Below are 18,443 nucleotides of genomic sequence, written 5' to 3'. Positions count from 1 at the left end.
ATGCTTTGGAAAGAGCACTGACCTGAGGGCTCAGAGACCCGAATGGTGTCTTGTTATACCATTTATATTAAATAACCCTTTGCTTTCTCTGGGCCTCACTTTCTTTATATTTAAAGTCAGTAGGTTGGACTAGAGGATTCTTCAAGGACCTTTGTAAGATGTAAATACTCAAGCATATTTTTCCCAATAAGAAATTCTTTTGTTTACTGTTAATTTTTATAAATTCTACCTTTTTTTCAAAAACTTGTTCCAGTCCTATATTTTTCATGCAGTTCCATGTAATAGGTGAGAGACAAGCTTTGGAGTCAAGTCAATTTCAGTTTAAATCTCATTTCTGCTGGATAATAGCTCTGCTGCCTTGGGAAAGTCTTCGAATGTCCAGGAGCTTATAGTGATTAATTGCATAATGTGTGGTTAACAATAACAACTGAAACAGTTATGACTGGTAAATGAGATAGAAGGAGCTGGACCTGTCTGGAGAAGGCATTATTTCCCCTTTCTTTCCGTGCTCGTCTGTCCCCTTATTCAAATATCTTTTCCTCAGTGTGCTGTCATGTGCATGAAGGACGCACGCCCCATTCTGTGCTGTTCCTCTTTATCCCTACAAGTGGCATCTCACACCTCTGTGCCTTTGCTCTCCCTGCCCTACGTTTCCCCTCTGCCTCCCCAAATCTTTACCACCCATCAGCGCTCCATTCCAATGTGACCCTCTTCAGGAAGTCTTTCCTCCTCCTTTCCCCAGCCCTTCTTCTCTGATAAGTATTTCTGCATATAAGACCCTATCTTGTTAAGCTCATTTTCTCACCTCATTTTCTGTTGACCTCTCCAACCATAAAATCAGTTCAGGGAGACCAGGGGCCATGTCTCCCACTCCTGTCCCCTCAATATTCAGTGCCTAGAATGGTGCTAGGGATATACTTGAGAGTTTATCGAGAGAGATTATATAACTGTGAATGGTTAGAACAACATTTATGATCTAGTCTAGAGGCTCCAAAATTCATCTGAGGAATTCTAGGGATCCCAACAGCCATCTCAGCAGCTGCTTGAAGAAGGCAAGAGGGAGACTGAGAAGGCAGGACTCTAAACCTGCATCTCAGCTTCAAATAGAGTTGTTCCACTTGTATCTCTTTTATAGACTGGCCTTCGATGTAAGATTTCATAAGAAGAAAGGGCTCAAAGCTTGAAAAAGTGATTTGTACAACTCAGAGGGTTCCATTTACATCACGGATGATGTAAATGGTGTCCTCAAAGTTGTGCAATGTACAGTCTGAGTGGCAAAACAAGGTGGTCCTGTACTAAGGGACAAAACTTGGTCCAGATGGCATTTTCTTCCAAGCCTGGTGAAATCAGGGCAAGCTCCTGCCTCAGTGGAAAACAGGGGCCCTGGGCACCGAGGCCTGGGAGAAAGAAGGTTGTCTCCTGCTTTTGCTCTCGGCTTGCAGTGACATGCAGCTGATCTGGAAATAGGCTTGCCAATTAGAAATACAAATAAACGCAGTCTTCATTCATTACTCTCTGGGCCCTCGGGCTTGGGATCTGGGCTCCACCTTTTCTGTCTGGCTGTCAGCAAATACTTATGAGCACAAGATCAAAGGCTCTGGGGGAAGAAGACAAGGCAAATTCCAGCTAACCAATCCTTCAGAGGGATTAAAGAAGGGTAGTTACTAAGATAAACAAAACAAAGCTGTGAAGAAGGCATCTCAGCAGCTGGGGAGACAGAGACAGTCTTATATACAGACATGTCAAAAGAAGATGATGATGATGACTTTTGGAAGTGCAGGCCAGAGGGATACATTTTGGAGAAGGGGGACTTCCAACTTGGGAGAGAATAACTCTTCAGGGGAGAAGGTCAGGGAAAGTCAGAGCTGCGAGGACATTAGAGAGCAGTTAGCCCCCACTGTGACCCAGAGTTCACTAAACTATGGTCTGTGGGTCAAATCCAGCCCTCTGCCTGTTTTTGTAAATAAAGTTTTATTGGAACACAGTCCCTCATTTGTTTATATATTGTGTATGGCTAAAATGCCAGAATTGAGTAGTTGCAACGAAGACTATATGGCCCACAAAGCCTAAAATATTTACCATATGACCCTTTACAGAAAAGGTTTGGAAACCTCTGCTCTGTAGCCCTTGCTATAGATGGGGAAACTGAGTTTCAGAGAGAGGTTACACAGGAATGTGGCAGTATGATGGATTAGTTAAAGGAAAAACTTTGGAATCAATAGACCATCAATACACTTGGATTATTAACCTCCAAGGAGAAAAAATAGAGTGGGGCACCTTTTCTCCATAAAATATCTTTTGAAAACTATTGAAAAAGCATACCTTTGAAAAGTCTAATCTGGTAAAACCCTCCCATTTAAAACGAGAGGAAACTGTGTCCCAAAGAAGGAAAATGACTTTCCAAGGTCACATGATGACTTAGTGATCCTTTCAGCACATGACCTCAGCTGTCTGTTAACCAATTCATCACTTAAACTAAACTACTCGTGTTATCTCATTTTTTAGAACACAGATGCCTCATCCCTCATAGCACCTTGCCATAATTTAATTGGGAAAAATATGTAACATGGTGCTGGGAGTAAGAATTCCCTTGATCAAACAGACATTCATAGACATTGGGTTAAAGATCTATCTATTTAACAGCAAAATGAGCTACCGATCTTTGCTGGTCTGCTTTTGTCCAATAAATCCTTTTTTTTTTTTTTTTTTTAACAATCTATCAGTTCAAAAACATGGGGTTTAAAGCCCATAGTCCAGGCTGAAAACTGAATTCTAGTAGCAGTATAGAACTCAAGCTGAATTTAAGGGCTTGTTTTGCAAAAGGAGGGCACTTTGGTATCATCTGGTCCAAACCCACGGCTTAACAAGTGAGGAACCTGAGACCTAAATGGAAAAAGGGATTTACCTCTAAGTCCCATGCATTTATTAACAACGATCCTTTTTCATAAAGATTGTGTCGTACCTAAGTTATGATCTGGAGGAGAGTTATATCAGGGAAGACCATTAGCCATTCCATTAATTGTTCCTCTGTAGATACTACAATTGTGAAAGCTAACTGCTTCTGATCCAACTTCACTCGGTGGCTAAAGTCATCTTTTCAAAAGGCAAACTCTATATTCTCCTCCTGCTCAAAACTCTTGCATGGCACGTCACTGCTCTTAGGATGAAGACCAAAATCCTTACCATGGCACATAGGTAATATGCAAATGAGACCACCTGTCTGATCTGTCATCCTGTTCCTCCCGATTCTCCTACTTTCAGCTACACAGGCCTTTCTGCTTCTCGGCTACACCCTGTCCTTTCTCACTCAGTCTTGGCATGTGCTCTTCTCTCTGCACAGAATGCTTTCCCCATCCCGCCCTCTGGCCCTGCCTCCTCTTGGCTCTCACTCCCATTCACCCTTCAGATCTTAGTTCAGAGGCCAGGACTCTGGTCCTCAGAAAATGCCTTCCCTGAACTCCATCCCCATGCCTCCAATCTCTATTAGGGTTTCATACTAAAGATCCTCACAGCATCCTGTTCTACGTGTCACCTGTTAATGTCTCCAGACTATAAGATCCATGAGGGCAGAGACAGTGTTAGTTCTGCCGATTCCCATCCACTTTACGTATTACCTGGAATGCAGTAGGCTTTCGATACGATTTTCAATAATACATTTGAATACATGTATATTTATATACCCCGATCCCTGTGCCATCTCATCCAAGCATCGATGAGTCTAAGAGTGAAGATTTGTGAATTTCAGGATGGACAATTAATTGATGGCTTGTAATCAAGTGGTAAGCTCTTCTCAAAGTAAAATTAGCTCTCTCAGTTGAAAGGTTGACAGATGAATAGCTGATCAATTTGCCAGTCGCTCTGACCTCCTCTAGGTTCTCACATAGGCCCTTGCCATTGAGGGGATGGGAGAGTTTAGTTAAAACAGGCTGTCTTTAACAGGCCAAGGATAAAGAACATTTTTGAAGAGACTTATCCTCTGTTCACATTTCCCATCCCTCTGAACAATGCTTCCAAAATAGGATCATGTCTGGTTTCAAGCCCAATTCAGTTCCAATGACACTACAACCCATTCATTTGAGAACCTGCCAACTGAACTCTCTTTTTTCTCCTCCCAAATTCCTGCTGGGTATTATTTTGTTGCCACCAGAAAGAAAAAAAAAAAAAAAAAGCCTCAGTTGAAGTGACAACTCCTTGTTGGGAGGGCAGCCAGGGCTTTTCGGCAGGAGGTGATGGCATCGCTTGCCCTCATCCAGAAAACAAAACAAAGGCATCAGACTAAGGGCTTCTGGGAGAGCCAAAGCCGCGTGAATGTTTGTTCAATATTCGGCAACAGTGCAGGGCGCTGCGTCCCGAGTCAGACAGGCTTGCTTTGGCAATAGGCTTGCACTTGAAGCATTTAAAGACTCCACAGGGACCAGAGGGGCTCAAATTAGAAACGCTAAGGATGGGGGCGGGGGGGGGGGGAAGAGGGTGAGACTTTTATATCAGAAAGAATGGCCTTTATTACAGCAATGGCCTCCCAGGAATTGCTGAAATGGGATCATTTCTTAGGCAGAGTTACTGTCTCCTCTTGGAGGAAAGCAATTGCCCTGAAGCCTGACTCAAGGACCCACAGAAATATCCTTAACAAAGGGAAAGTAGCCAGCTGAGATGGCATCGGCAAGGACTGAACTTCTGCGCTATGCATTCTGAACTTCTCAGCCTGAGAGTCAAACTCCAGCACCATCAGCGTGCCCTTCATAAATAATAGTACCATCCTGAAAGACTACTTGTAGGGATTAAATAAGGCAAAGGTTTAGCACTCAATCGATACTAGTTGTTATCGGTGTTGTTGTCGTGATTGTTTTAATTATTGCTGTGCTGTTGCTGTAACAAGATGTTAAAACTGAAATTTCTACTGAGACACCAAGACAGAATAGAAGTGAAGTCCCAGGGCCAGGCCCCTATACACAGACTTTACAAAGGAGATGAATCCTGACTAGTTTCACAACTCTAGAAACCTCAGCCAGAACAAGGAAATAAAATGAGGTCAGAGAGTAGACGGGAAGGATATAGGAGAGATTTGCTTTGGAGACAGCTATTACCTAATGTTTAGAGTCCCCAGCACCCCAGGTGGGTCATGTAGAGCACATTACCTTCTAATCCCAAGTTATGTGATAAGGAGCCTCAAAGAGTGCCTCTTGGAGAAACTGCTACATTTTCTCGGCAATGGGGAAGATAGTGGACTAGGGTCACACCCCACCTGCAGAAGTTCTAGTGGCCTACGGCAGCAGGGCGGAAGAGGCAGCATAGGGATTAGCCCCAAATCCCAGAGGTTGCCAGTGGGAAAAATGCTTGAGTATTTCCCCCGGACCAGATGTGGGTCACATAAGAGAAAGAGCTGGGCTGGATCTGTTTTGAGTCTTACCCAGGAGGAATTGTAACAGGTTGAGAGGTCCCCACGGTGAGAGTCTCCATAAGGTGAGCAGCCAGAGAAACAGAGGGTGGAGAGGGATGAGCAGTAGCCAGCCACAGAGATGCTACATCGTCTCAGGTCTTGGGAGAAGGCCCTGGCCACGAGGACCACTGAAAAACCACAGAACGCCCCCCACCCCGCCAAGAGAGAGGGTCGGTTTTAAAAACCTTCCAGGACCGGAGAACACAGAGCCAGATACAAGGCTATCAGGGCAAGTATGACCTTCCGAATCCTTACCATTCCTCTCTCCTGCTTTGACTGTAGAGGGAGAGGAAGAAGAAGAGCAAGGGAGAGAAACAGAACGAAGGCCAACCTTGCCCCACCTCCTAACATCCCCAATGGGGAGGGAGAGGAGATCTGACTTGTCAGATTTAGAGATTTGATTAAAATCTTAGACTAGACATCCTAATTCCTGATGTGAAACTGTGTTATCAATTTAAAATGTCTATAGCACTGTCTGTTCCACAAAAGTTATAATAGATTAGATGTGGCTTAGCTAAGATTTTCATCTAGGAGCAGAGGAAGGTTATCCAGTGAATATGTTAAAAGGAGTGTGGGAACCAACTATGCTATGTACTTTCGAACATGCATATATTCATGATCAGAACTATACTTTGATCATTCTCAACTTGTACTATCGACTGAACCATTTACATCATCATTATAATGTTAAATTATTAGTTAATGTTAATATCTGCCTCCCCAACTCCACTGTGAGCTCCATAAGAGCAAGAACTATGACCATTTTCAATGACCGCTTGCATCCCCAGCACAGAGTTCAATGTCTGATGTCATGCAGACAGTTTGCAGGTGACTATCTGAATAAACAGATGAATGTGTACTCTGATTCTTTTTTACCTTTAATCCCCTCTATTCCTGTAACCCTTATCAGACTTCAAATCCACTATCTCAATCTTATCACCATAGCCCCAAAGGCAGACAGTCTTAACCTTACTTTATGAATGTAAAAATGACAACTCAGAGAGGTAAAGCAATTTTCCCAAGACCACAGAGCTTATAACTAGTCTAGTTTTTTGCACCTGGTCCTACTGCTCCTTTCGTTGTCCAAATTTCTTGCCGAAAAATTTTCAGCTCTAATTCTTACTCTTGCACAAGTCATCCCTGTTGTAAACACTTGGGCCTTCCCCGTTCCTGCCACCCCCAGACAACAACCCTAGGCTTCTCCACCCCTTTCCATGGGCTAAGGGATCTCATGGGTAAAAGGCACTTTAAAGGTCAGCTGGTCAGAAATTCCATCTAATGTTTCATTCACCACCAAATGATCCTCCGACTGCTTTTTGGATGCTTCTAGTGACACAGAACTCATTACCTTTTTAGGCCTCCAGTTCCATTATGGGACAGCTCTGTTGAACCTAGACTGGCTTGCCATCTAAAAACTGCAATTCTCATTCTAATCATAAGACCCAGACCCAGAGCTATGCACTTTGTGCTTCTTGGACACCCTATCTGCAGTACTCAAGCCTGCCCCTACTTGGGGTCATGCTAAGATTAACCAACAAACTACAGTTCAGGCAGGTGAACTCCACCCTTAGGAACTGTGGGGCATTCTTGAGTGCTTTCTGATTAAGGTGTGTATGTCCGAGTGTGTGTGCGTGTGTGTTGTGTGCATGTTTGAGGAACGGAACGGGAAGCAACAGTGCAGACTCTAAACAGAGGACAGGTCTACAAAACTGCCAAATCCTAGGACAACTGATCTCCTGTCCTAACCTGATTTGCAGCTTCTTCCCTAAATACACAAGTAATATGCCAAACTGCAGAAGGGAAGCTATAGGACAGTGACTTGCTTGGGTTTAAATTCCAGCTTTTCCGTTTCCAGCTGGATGACCTTGGACAAGTCATTTAACCTCCCTGAGGCTCCATTTTCTCATCTGTAAAATGTGAACAATGCTAGTATCTAAATCTTGGATTATTTCGAGGATAAACGAGAAACAGAACTCAACGAGGAATTTATAAATTCTAGGGTGTCAGGAGCATCATCAGAGGTCGTTTGTTCCAGTGCTTGGCCTTCAGCTCAGCATTTTTCACTCCCGTGCATGTCTGAATCTGTAAAGCTTCCCTTGTAACCTGCTGGCGCTTTAACCACACTGTCAGGAATCTCCTTGAACTATCCGCTTCCTACCTGGTGGGACATAGTAGACAAGGGTAGAATTGAAAGCTTAAGTCTAAAGCTATTTAGTCAGACTACCCGATTCTGAATTCTGGGTAAGTCACCTCACCTCTCTAATCTCAGTTTTCCCATTTGTAAAATGAGGACACTAATTCCCCATTGAATTGCTCTGAGCATCAAAGGAGAGATGCAGCATCTATAATTTCATATAGTCTTTGCTATCCTCCTACAAAGTAGAAATCGTTGTCTCCATTTACAGAGGAGGAAACTGAGGCTCAGAGTGACAGTATAGCCTACGAGAGGATACTTGTTTCAAGTGATGGCAGGTCAATCTCTGAGGAAGGTCATATCCTCTGTGGGGCAGGGAGAGGGACCCCTGGATAATGCCCAGTAGCCCAGTAGTGGCTGGTGTCTTTTGTTTGCAAATTAGGATTCTTTTAATATTTTTAAAAAGCACAAAAACAGCCACGTGGTCCTGCTGTATTATTTGCCCTAAAGTAAAGGGCAGAGTGAAGAAGCCCAGTGCAGCTCAGTGGGCCCAAAAGTGGTTCTTCCCACAGACTAAAGCATGCTCAGCCCCCACCTCCCCCTGACTTACATCGCTCTTGCAGGTCAGGGAGCAGTCAGCATTGCAGTGTATCATTTACTCCTGCCTCTTGAGACAAGGTGGGCTGTGGCCAGTAACGGGAAGGTGAACGAAAGGCCATGTGTGATCTTCTGCTGCCCTCTAGTGCCTTCTTAGGACAACTGCTCTTGGGAAAAATCTTAAGTTCTTCATGCCAAAGCGTGATTACTGTGGGCAAAGCAACTTGCTAGGCACCGAGGGCAACAAGAAGGAGAGTAAAGGCTTAGCTATGATACAAGGAAGCCTAGCGTAATGACTACAGAGGTTCTGAACAAGCATTACTTAGAAGGCCTACCAGTGCCAGGTTTGGAGCTAGGTATGGGGTGGGGGTGATACTATGAATAATGATTTGTTTCAAACCTACCAGTACTTAAGTGCAGAGATTTGATGGAGTGTAGCAGCTAGGAAGGAAAAGCCATACGAGAAGGAAAGGGGAGAGATGAAGATAAGGCAGTGAGAAGAGATAAACAATGGAGTAGGATCTTAAAGGAAACAGGAAGAGATGAACTCCCAGGTAGCGTTGGAAAGGATGTGGTCCGAATGTCGGTCAGATCTGGGTTTCAATTTCAGTTTGATCAAAACTATGCATTTGACCAGAGCTTCTGGGTACAGTTATGCGAGCTGTGTACTGCACGACAGTGACAAGGCAAGGGGGTGAGTGAGGGGCTGAATCCTGTCTCAGCTCCACTGGCCATGCCTGTACCCACGGGGTTGAATCCAAGCAGAGGCGCACCATTTCCTAATTCATGCAAAATGTGACTTATGGGCTAAGGCTTTGGGTGTGACCATGGACAAGCTATTTCCTCTCTTGGAACCTCTGCTTGTTTATGCATAAAGTAAGGCTATTATCACCAATAATAAAAGTTACCGTAAGAATTTAGATAATGTACGCCTGTGCCTCTCCAGAGATTTCCGTTCTTACTATTACTAGTATTATTATAACTACCTCGTTTCATTTTTAAGAGGTGGTGGGACAAGTGCTTGAAACGGGGAGAGGGTAGAAAGGAAATTCACATTTCCTGAGTTTCTATTCTTTGCCAAACACAAGACACTGTAAATCTCATTGAATCCTCACAACAGTGCTTTGGCCTAGGAATATTATAATTTTTATAACCATACTTTACAACCAAGGAAACAGAGGTTCTGAGAGGTGACACACTGCAGCCAAAGGCCGTTAGGCATTCAGGCTTTGACTTCAAAGCCTCTTTTCTGTCTGATGAAGTGCAGAAGCGTCATTAATAAGAAGCCTGCTTTCTCTTCCCTGGCATCCCATTCCTCCTTTCTTAAAAACTCTACTCAAAACCTATCCCCTTGAGGAAGGATTCCAAAATGAGTTCCTCCTCAATTCCTTCCCCCTCCTTCCAGTAGCTTCTTAGACTAGGGATCAAGGAGGAAGTGCCCAGAAGGAATCATTCCTAGACAGGATTTAGGGAGCGACAGGCCTCTGAGATGCTAATGGCCTGCTTGAGATGAAGACTCCCAGATGCTGCTTAGACAGGACCTTGAGGCAGCAAAGCAGGCCAACAAGACAAACCAGGCCGCCTGGGGCTGGTGAGAGGTTGCCAGGTTCAAACGTCAGGGAGGGTATGAACTTAGGATGGCTCAGTTGGAGGCTTTGGTGCCATCAGAAAAGAAACTGCCACCCTCTGACCACTTTCTTAAGGGTTTGCTGTCACACTTCTAAGTCTTCATATTCACTGAAATCTTAACAATACTCAGGTTAAAAGGTCACCTTTAAACATGTTGATAGGCAATGCTTTTGGAGAACATGTTCAGGGTGAGTTATTTCTCCCATTAGCTTCCGTCTTCCCCGTAGCTGTGCTTCTAGGGACAGGAAAAGGGACTAATGAGCCTACTCATCAAAAGATCAAATTAAACGAAAATAGACATAAAATAAAAATAAAGACTGAGGGACTTCCCTGGTGGTGAAGTGGTTAGGAATCCACCTGCCAATGCAGGGGACACGGGTTCGATCCCTAGTCCGGGAAGATCCCACATGCCGCGGAACAGCTAAGCCCGTGCACCATGACTACTGAGCCTGCGCTCTAGAGCCCGCGAGCCACAACTACTGAGCCCGCGAGCCACAACTACTGAAGCCCGCGTGCCTAGAGCCAGCGCCCCGCAACAAGAGAAGCCACTGCAATGAGAAGCCCACGCACTGCAATGAAGAGTAGCCCCCGCTCGCCACAACTAGAGAAAGCCCACGCACAGCAATGAAGACCCAACGCAGCCAAAAAATAATTTTTTTTAAAAAAGAAAGACAATACAATCTCTGCAAATTTTAAATGTATATATCCAGCTATATATCAAAGTGTTGGCATAACTACACAGAGAAAATAATTATGTTGAAAGGCTTTAAAAGGCAGTATTCTGATTTTACATGCTTAGGGAAAAACAGTCCAAAGAAAAAAAATGTTCTGTAAATAAATCTTAAACTAGATTTAATGGACTCACTGCTAGTTGTAATACTGGTATTGCTATTTTGAAACTATTGTGTGTATACTGTGGGCTCCAGCAGACAAGCCATCATGTTACCGTCATTAGGAACTAAGATTATTCCTGAACTGTTTGTCTCTTATGTTTATAAAGTCAAAGAAGTTGAGAAAAATTCTGTACCTTGAAATTTCTATTGGAAATCATATACACTAATGATTTGCTTTTCTCTTTAAAAAAAATAAACATTTCATAGCTCTGTCCACTGAAAAAGCCTAGAAGTAATGGTAACCTAACAGCAATAAATACCCTTAACACCCAGACTCTTGTTTTTAAATATCATTTTCCCCTAAAAGGAACAAAAGATTCTTGGAAAAAATTCCTTATTCCAAGTCTGGGATAGGTACGGTACAAGCTGAGCCTGGGAAGTCTTGCTGTGCCCAAAAGCGAGATAGCTGCCAAAGACCAATGTGTTCATTTCAAAAGGACAGGCAGACCAGTTTAGAGGGGCTCACACTGGCCTAACATTGAACAAAATGAACAATGACTGTGATTGATTAAAATAGATCAGATAAACAAATTTCCTATAATTCATAACATTCCTCAAATCAAACCCAAAACCAAAGCCAAAACTCAAACTGGAACCAACAAGCAAACAAAAGCTCATTGCTCATCACTGGGGATGGCTAAGAGACCAGCTCATTATTCTGAAAATTGGTAAAAGAATCAAGTAGTAGTCAAGATTTCATCATCAACTGGATTTCAGGGTAACCACAATTTACTTTATGGAAATATTGCATTTAATACAGGCAAGAAGAATGACAGTTAGAAAATTACCATTTTGTAATCTCTAATAAGATAATAGATGTAGACAGTTTATCATCGATGAATGCTAAAACCATTAGTAGAAAGGCTGATGGGAGATATGCTAATGAATGGATCAGACTCCCTGCACCTGAATCTGATCAACTTTAACTTCACTAAAAGTAAAAATCAGACATTAAGTGCCTTTGATATATGCCATAGGAAGTACATGGGACAGGTTGTATACTTCAGCCAGTGCTTCTTAAGCCCATGGATAGAATTCAATGGTCTATAAATTTGTATATGGGGAAAAAAATACATCTTTATTTTCAGTATCCTCTAAATGCAATTTAGAACATATAAGGCAATTTTATGCATTATAAATAACTATATATCAATTTTTTAAAAAAAAACAATAATATTTGCCTACTTTTGGAAAACTAAATTAGAATAATGGATAGCAGTGACATGAAAAGAATATGTGGGTAAAGCTGGTGAGGCCTGTTGGGGAAAGGAGACTGTCTCTTAGTCTGCTGCCATCCAGTCCTAAAAGATATCAACTGGGAATTCCCTGGCGGTCCAGTGGTTAGGACTCCATGCTTTCACTGTCGAGGGCCTGGGTTCAATCCAAGAACTAAGATCCCGCAAGGTGCATGGTGCCGGCAAAACAACAACAACAAAAAAACACCGATGGACGGACAGGGTAATGGTAGCCACGATAAAGAGAAAACTGCTGAAATCCTGGAGCCAAGAGGGCGGGAGATCTGGACGGGGGTTGATATGTGGGGCTTAGGAGAAATGAAGCACATGGCAAAGCTTCCAGTAGCCCTCACTTCGCACTGAGTCGGGTTGAGGTTGATGACACTGCACAGGGAATGTTCTCCGAGCAAGCCTTCAATGCCACTAACGTTTACCAGGTCTCTACCCAGTCAGTGTTTGATTACCACTGACCTTTTGTAACCAGGCAGGATCCTATGGGGCCTTCCCAGAACAGACACCACTCAATCCCCACCCCGCCATGTCCTCCACCTGCCTCTTATCTGTATAAAAATTTTAGCTTCCTAAGGCCTTCTCCGAGTTCCAAAGAGTAAATTTCATCAGAGAAGTGAGCAAATGCAGAAAGAAAGGAAAACAGCCAGGCAAGACAAAATAATAATAATTTAGCCATTAAACAAAGTCCAGTACTTTTAGTTCCTCCTCAAGGTCTACAGATAAGATTCTGAGCTGTATCCTTTGAGCTGTTCTGCAGATACTGAAACCCCCATCAGGTGGAACAAGTTAACGATATGCTGCCCAGAAGCACAGAGACCCCAGGTGGGTTGGAACCAGAAGGCTGATGATGTTGACTCCCGATTACCTCACCACCAACCAATTAGAAAACTGTCCACAAGCTGATCACACACCCCATAGCCCCCTCCTTCACCCTTTCTTTAAAAACCTTTCCCTGAAACCCACTGGGGAGTTTGGGCCTTCTGAGCACTAACTACCTGGACCCTTTGCTTGGTGCCCTGAAATAAACGCTGCACTTTGCTTCACCGCAACCCAGCGTCAGTAGATTGGCTTTACTGCCTGTGGTCAAGCGGACCCAAGTTTGGTTCGGTAACACTTTGACTATCCACACTAGTTCAAACCACTACAAACCGGATCTGGCCAATGCACGTAAATGTGATGATATTGAAATAAAAGTTCAAAATCCTAAACCAGCTGTTTCCATATCAGCACAAGGAAATAAATCAAACAAAAGCACGCACAAAGGACATTTATGCAGTTTTATTTGTGATGGTTAAATGTTTAAAGATGAGCTTGTCAACTTGACAAGTTCTTATATAGCCCGTTTGACAACCATAAAGGCCAGAAAAATATGATTTCAAACATTTTTCCATAAAGTAAAAGATAAAACCTTATATTTATTAAAAAAAAAATGTTGGAGACCCAGCATGGTCACAAGTATGTATGAACAGACTAAAAGGAAACTTGGTAAGTATTTAAATAATCAATATAATGGTTATATTAGGTGATGGATAAAGTTGACTTTAAAAATTCTCTTTTATGGGCTTCCCTGGCTGCGCAGTGGTTGGGAGTCCGCCTGCCGATGCAGGGGACGCGGGTTCATGCCCCGGTCCGGGAGGATCCCACATGCCGCGGAGCGGCTAGGCCCGTGAGCCATGGCCGCTGAGCCTGCGCGTCCGGAGCCTGTGCTCCGCAACGGGAGAGGCCGCAACGGTGAGAGGCCCACATACCGCAAAAAAAAAAAAAAAAAAAAATTATCTTTTATGCTGTAAATTTAAATAGAATTCAAACATTTACTGAGCACTTACTAAGTATCAAGTATAGGCTAGGTTGAGAAACCCACAGGGATTGAGTATGACATACAGAGATTGGAGTCAGTTTCAGCAGAAAGTAGACAAATGACAGACAGATGTAAGATATCTATGTGAGATGTACACAGATATGTACATAAGCAGAATGAAAGACCCAGGGAGGGAGAAGAGAAAGGAGGGACGAAGTGGGGAGAGGGAGAGGCGGAAGGTGGGTGGGACGGGTGGAGCCTCGAAACCAGCCTGTGATAATCTTACCTCCTGATACACACTGTTATAATCTCTTCCACTTGAGTAACTTGCTTTTAACCAACAGAATACAGCAACATTGAGGGGATGCCACTCCTGTGATGAGGTTACAAAAGGCTGTGACCTCTCTCTTGCCGGTTCTGCTGAAACAAGCTGTCCTGGAATAGCTCCTGTGGCAAGGACCTGAGCGCAGTTTCCAGCCAAAAGCCAGCAAGGAAATGAAGCCTTCAGTCCGACAGCTCTTAAAGAACTGAAACCTGCCAACAACAACCTAAGTGATCTTGGAAACCGCTCCTTCCTGAAACTTTCAGGAGAGACTCCAGCCCTGGCCAATAACTTGATTGCAGCCTCGTGAGAGACGATGAAGCAGATCTAGCTAAGGTGTGCTCAGATTCCTGACTCACAGAACCTGTGAGATAAGAAATGTGTGTTGTTTTAAACCACAAAGTTTGGGGGTAATTTGTTATTCCCTGATAGATAAGTAATACAGATAGACAGATATAATTTTCCATTATTTCATGGAAATGCTAGCAGTTATACATCTCCAGACTCAGACCAATTTGGTTAGGATGCATTCGAGTTTTAACTCCTTAGATTTTCTACCCTATTTTCCATAAACAAGACCTTTATCCTTCTCAGAATTCAGCTGCTAATATGAGAAGGAAAAGAGAACATTTTGTCAAAATAGTAATAATAATAATAATGACACTAATAGCTATCATTCATAGAACACTTTTTCAGGAAGTGCTCTAAAAACTAGATCTATTAAATCATCTAAAATTTACAACATTACTATGAGGTAGATAACTACTATTATTCCCATTTTGCAGGGGTGGAAAGTGAAGTACAGAAAGGCTAATTAAGTAAGCTGTCCAAGGTTACACAGCTTGTCAGCTGCAACAAGTTACTAAATAAGCATTACTTCGAATCATCTTCTAATCTATTCCCCAAACCTGCCAGGTGGGTGGAACTGGGGTTCCAACCCAGGTTTGTCTGACTCTGAAGCCGTCTACCACACAATGGTGGACTTAATAAGCAAACTCAATAATAATAAATGCAATGGAATGGACATTACTGCAAGTTAGGCAATATCCTAATATGTAAGTGCTTAACACCCATATCTTACTCTGCTCCCAACGATGCTGTGAATTAGCTGTTGTTACCACCATTTTAAAGGGAATGAAAGAGAGGTTAAACTACAGATCTTATTTGTAAATGGAGAAAACAATGCTTAGCTGATAGGGGGACGTTATCAGTTGAACTGTGTCCCCCAAAAGATGTGCTGAAATCCTAACCCCCAGTATGTCAGTATGTGACTCTATTTAAAAATAGGGTCGCTGCAGACACAATTAGTTAAGATGAAGTCATACTGGAATTTTAATTGGGTAACGTAGAGGTCATAATCTAATAGGACCGGTGTCCTTATAAGAAGACACAGGCACGGACGCAAAATGTCGCCTGCCACATCAGGAGACAAAGAATGTTGCAGCCCTCAAGCCAGCAGCCAATGAAGCCACCCCCAACCTGTGCACCCTGAGGGGATTCAGGATGGAGAAAAGCAGGATACTGGCCCCAGACAGTTAAGGTGCATATCAAAGGAATGATTTCAATCAGCCCAGACTCTTGCATCTTCTCATAAATAAAAAAAAAAAAAACACTCAATTCATTAACTTGAAAAGTCTGGTTTTCTTTAACTAACAGTAATCTTTTGATGTTCAGATTACCTGGTTTTGGTTGCAAAACTCCTACATATCCTGGCTCCTCCCTTACCTCTTGGGATCAGTCCCATAGAGCTATCTGAGAGGCTGTCTTCTGGGCTTAAGTCCCCAGATTGTCCGCCAAATAAAATATAATTCTCAACTTTTAGGTTATGCACTTTTTTCAGTCAATACAGACACACAAAGAGAAGTGGATGCCATGGAAAGACAGAGACCATACAGGGAGAAAATGACCATGGAGGCAGAGATTGGAGTTATGCTACCATAAACCAAGGAACACCTGGGGCCACCAGAAGCTGGAAGAAGGAAGGATCCTCCCTAGAGACTTCAGAGTAAGTCTTGCCCCACTGCCACCTTGATTTCAGACTTCTAGCCTCCAGAACTGTGAGGGAATAAATTTCTCTGTTTTAAAACACCCAGTCTGTGACACTTTGTTATTACAGCCCAAGCAAACTGATCCAGGTGGTTTAAATGTTAAATGAAAAAAAAAAGAAAAAAAATGTTACGGTAAAATGCTGAATAAAGAATAAAGTACTCCACAAAGAGTATTTTTTAAATGTCTCCGTCTATGAGGAAAACTAATAATGTGTCAAGGGTATGCAAAGCCACAGGATTAAAATAAGTGCATTTTCCCAGGGTGTTTATTCTACTCTGAGATTTTTGTGGGAAGCATGGTAATTAATTTAACTGGTAAGTAATTTAAACATTTTTTAAGGCAAACAGAGTTTTTTTTAAGAGAAAAGAAACGGTTTGTTGTTGTCGTTGTTTTTTGAAAGCATGATTGGACTATGTCCCCATAGTCAGGGGTCAGGGGTACCATTAGCTCTTCCCTATGATAGGGGAAAGGTCAGTAAAAAAATATGATGAGTCTTGAATTGAGACTTTGGGCTTGTAACTGTGGTTTTCATCAAACAGAGTGCTAACTCCCCACCTTGTCTGAGAAGGGGGTATAAGTGAGGTCTCAAGGCTGGGAATAAACCGTTTGACAGTAACTCTCCCATCTCCCCCACCTGTAACACAGTGGTTGGTAGAAGAACCCCAGGCTTCTGTCCAGAGAGGCTCCTTGTCATTCTGGTGAAACAGGCTGCACTAAGTCTCCAACATGGCAGAAACCTAGGGCAGACGGCAGTCCCTCTTTTTCGCTGGCAATGCTGCTCGGAACAGCTCATCTGAGGGTCCTTGCCTTACAGGATCATGATCTGTGGTCATAATGACAGGCACCATTTGCCTCATTTTCCTTGAATTCCTAAATATCATCTCTCTTGTCTTCTGAGGCTTAAAAACAAAACTTACTTAATAAAATATTAATAGATAGATAGCTGGTGTCGTAAAATGTGGGTAGTCTTTGGACGGTGGTTTGGAGCATGTCACGAGCCTAACTGGCCTGGATTTGTACTCCAGCCCTGCCACTTCCCAAAAGGTGACTGTAGTCAAGCCATTTAATCTTGCTCAGCCTCGGTTGCCTGTTTTGTAAGATAAAGCTACTGATGCCTACTTGAATCATTGCTGAAAAGATTAATTGTGACATAGGACAGTATCTATGGAGTGTCTGGTATATTGCCGGTGTTCAAAAAATGGTCCGCTCTTATTCGATTGACGCCACTGAGTCATTCCGCAGCTGGACTAACTCTAGGTTACACAGGGGGTGTGATTTGCCTAAGGTCACATTTCTGAGTCTGGCTCACTCAGCAACTTCTGCGTGCTGCGCACAGTGCTAACAGATATGACAACCAGCAGGCAGTGTCCTTCAGGGAGTTCACAGCCCACTGGTGACAACTGCAGGGAAGTGGGTAATTAAAGTCCAACCTGGTATATGCTTTGTGAGAAATCATCAAATTGCAAGTACTTGCTGGGCATGCAGTGAGCATACCCTTAGTTAAATGCAAACCACTATATATAATCTCAATTAATCCTATAGCAAACCTCATCTCCATTTAGAAATAAAGAGGGACTTCCCTGGCGGTCCCTTGGTTAAGACTCCGTGCTTCCACTGCAGGGGGCACAGGTTCCATCCCTGGTCGGTGAACTAAGATTTCTCATGCCCCATGGTGCAGCGCCCCGCCCCCCCTCCCCAAAAAAAAAGGGCTGAGAGGTTAAGAGGGACTTATCAACTTGGGACCCTGTTATTCAATTACCTTGCCATCAGCTGCTTATCTCATAGGGTGATTATGAAGACTAAGTGAACTACGTGCACGTGAAGTGTTTGGCTGCAGCCAGACAGTTTCGTTATTGTTTTTGTTTGTTGTTTTATCATTTGACATTATCTACCCGGGATGTCAAATCCAAGCCCATCCTCCTTCAAACTCCTTCCTACTCTTAAGCTATACTATATGGTCACCTGCAGGAGCCTGTAGTTGGCCCCAAACGACCCAGGGTCCTCCCCTGCCAACAGGCTAGACCATCGCTTACCTGCGAAGACTCTTACCCCTCCTGGCTCCCCCAAAATTAGACTCGGCTTTGGGTTCCTGGGTAGCTTCTACAGAGGATGTAGAGCGTGCTCTCACATCTACCTCCGCTGTCGGCCTCCCAGCTGAGCAGGAGTAAGAATCCTTCAGGAGAGCAGTTTGTTCATCAGATAAGCTTATCTCTAGTCTGCTGCGGTGTGTCACAGGGAGAACTGAGGGGCCCGAAGAGCTACCTTCCCAAGCACGTCCAGGTTCTGTGCTTGCCCCAGAGTGGATGTCGTATTGTCTCCTTGGCCCATTTCTCAGGT

At 43.4% G+C, this 18,443-nt stretch overlaps 1 protein-coding gene across 2 annotated transcripts in view; it reads right to left on the bottom strand.

Annotated features, from left to right (window-relative positions):
* ASTN2 (astrotactin 2) overlaps positions 1-18,443 on the bottom strand; it is a 915,753-nt gene that overhangs the window by 188,021 nt on the left and 709,289 nt on the right. The window contains exon 1 of one of the 2 annotated variants that reach the window (XM_032635678.1): positions 18,140-18,309. The exons of the other annotated variant lie outside the window; for it this stretch is intronic. The gene's annotated coding sequence lies outside the window, so the exon portion shown is untranslated. Of the gene's footprint in view, positions 1-18,139; positions 18,310-18,443 lie in introns of those variants that run through there. 2 annotated transcript variants of the gene reach the window in all.

Source organism: Phocoena sinus, chromosome 6, assembly GCF_008692025.1.
Source record: "Phocoena sinus isolate mPhoSin1 chromosome 6, mPhoSin1.pri, whole genome shotgun sequence".
Taxonomy (NCBI): Eukaryota; Metazoa; Chordata; class Mammalia; order Artiodactyla; family Phocoenidae; genus Phocoena; species Phocoena sinus.
Note: the sequence above shows the minus strand (reverse complement) of the source record. Positions and strands in the feature narration are given on the sequence as shown.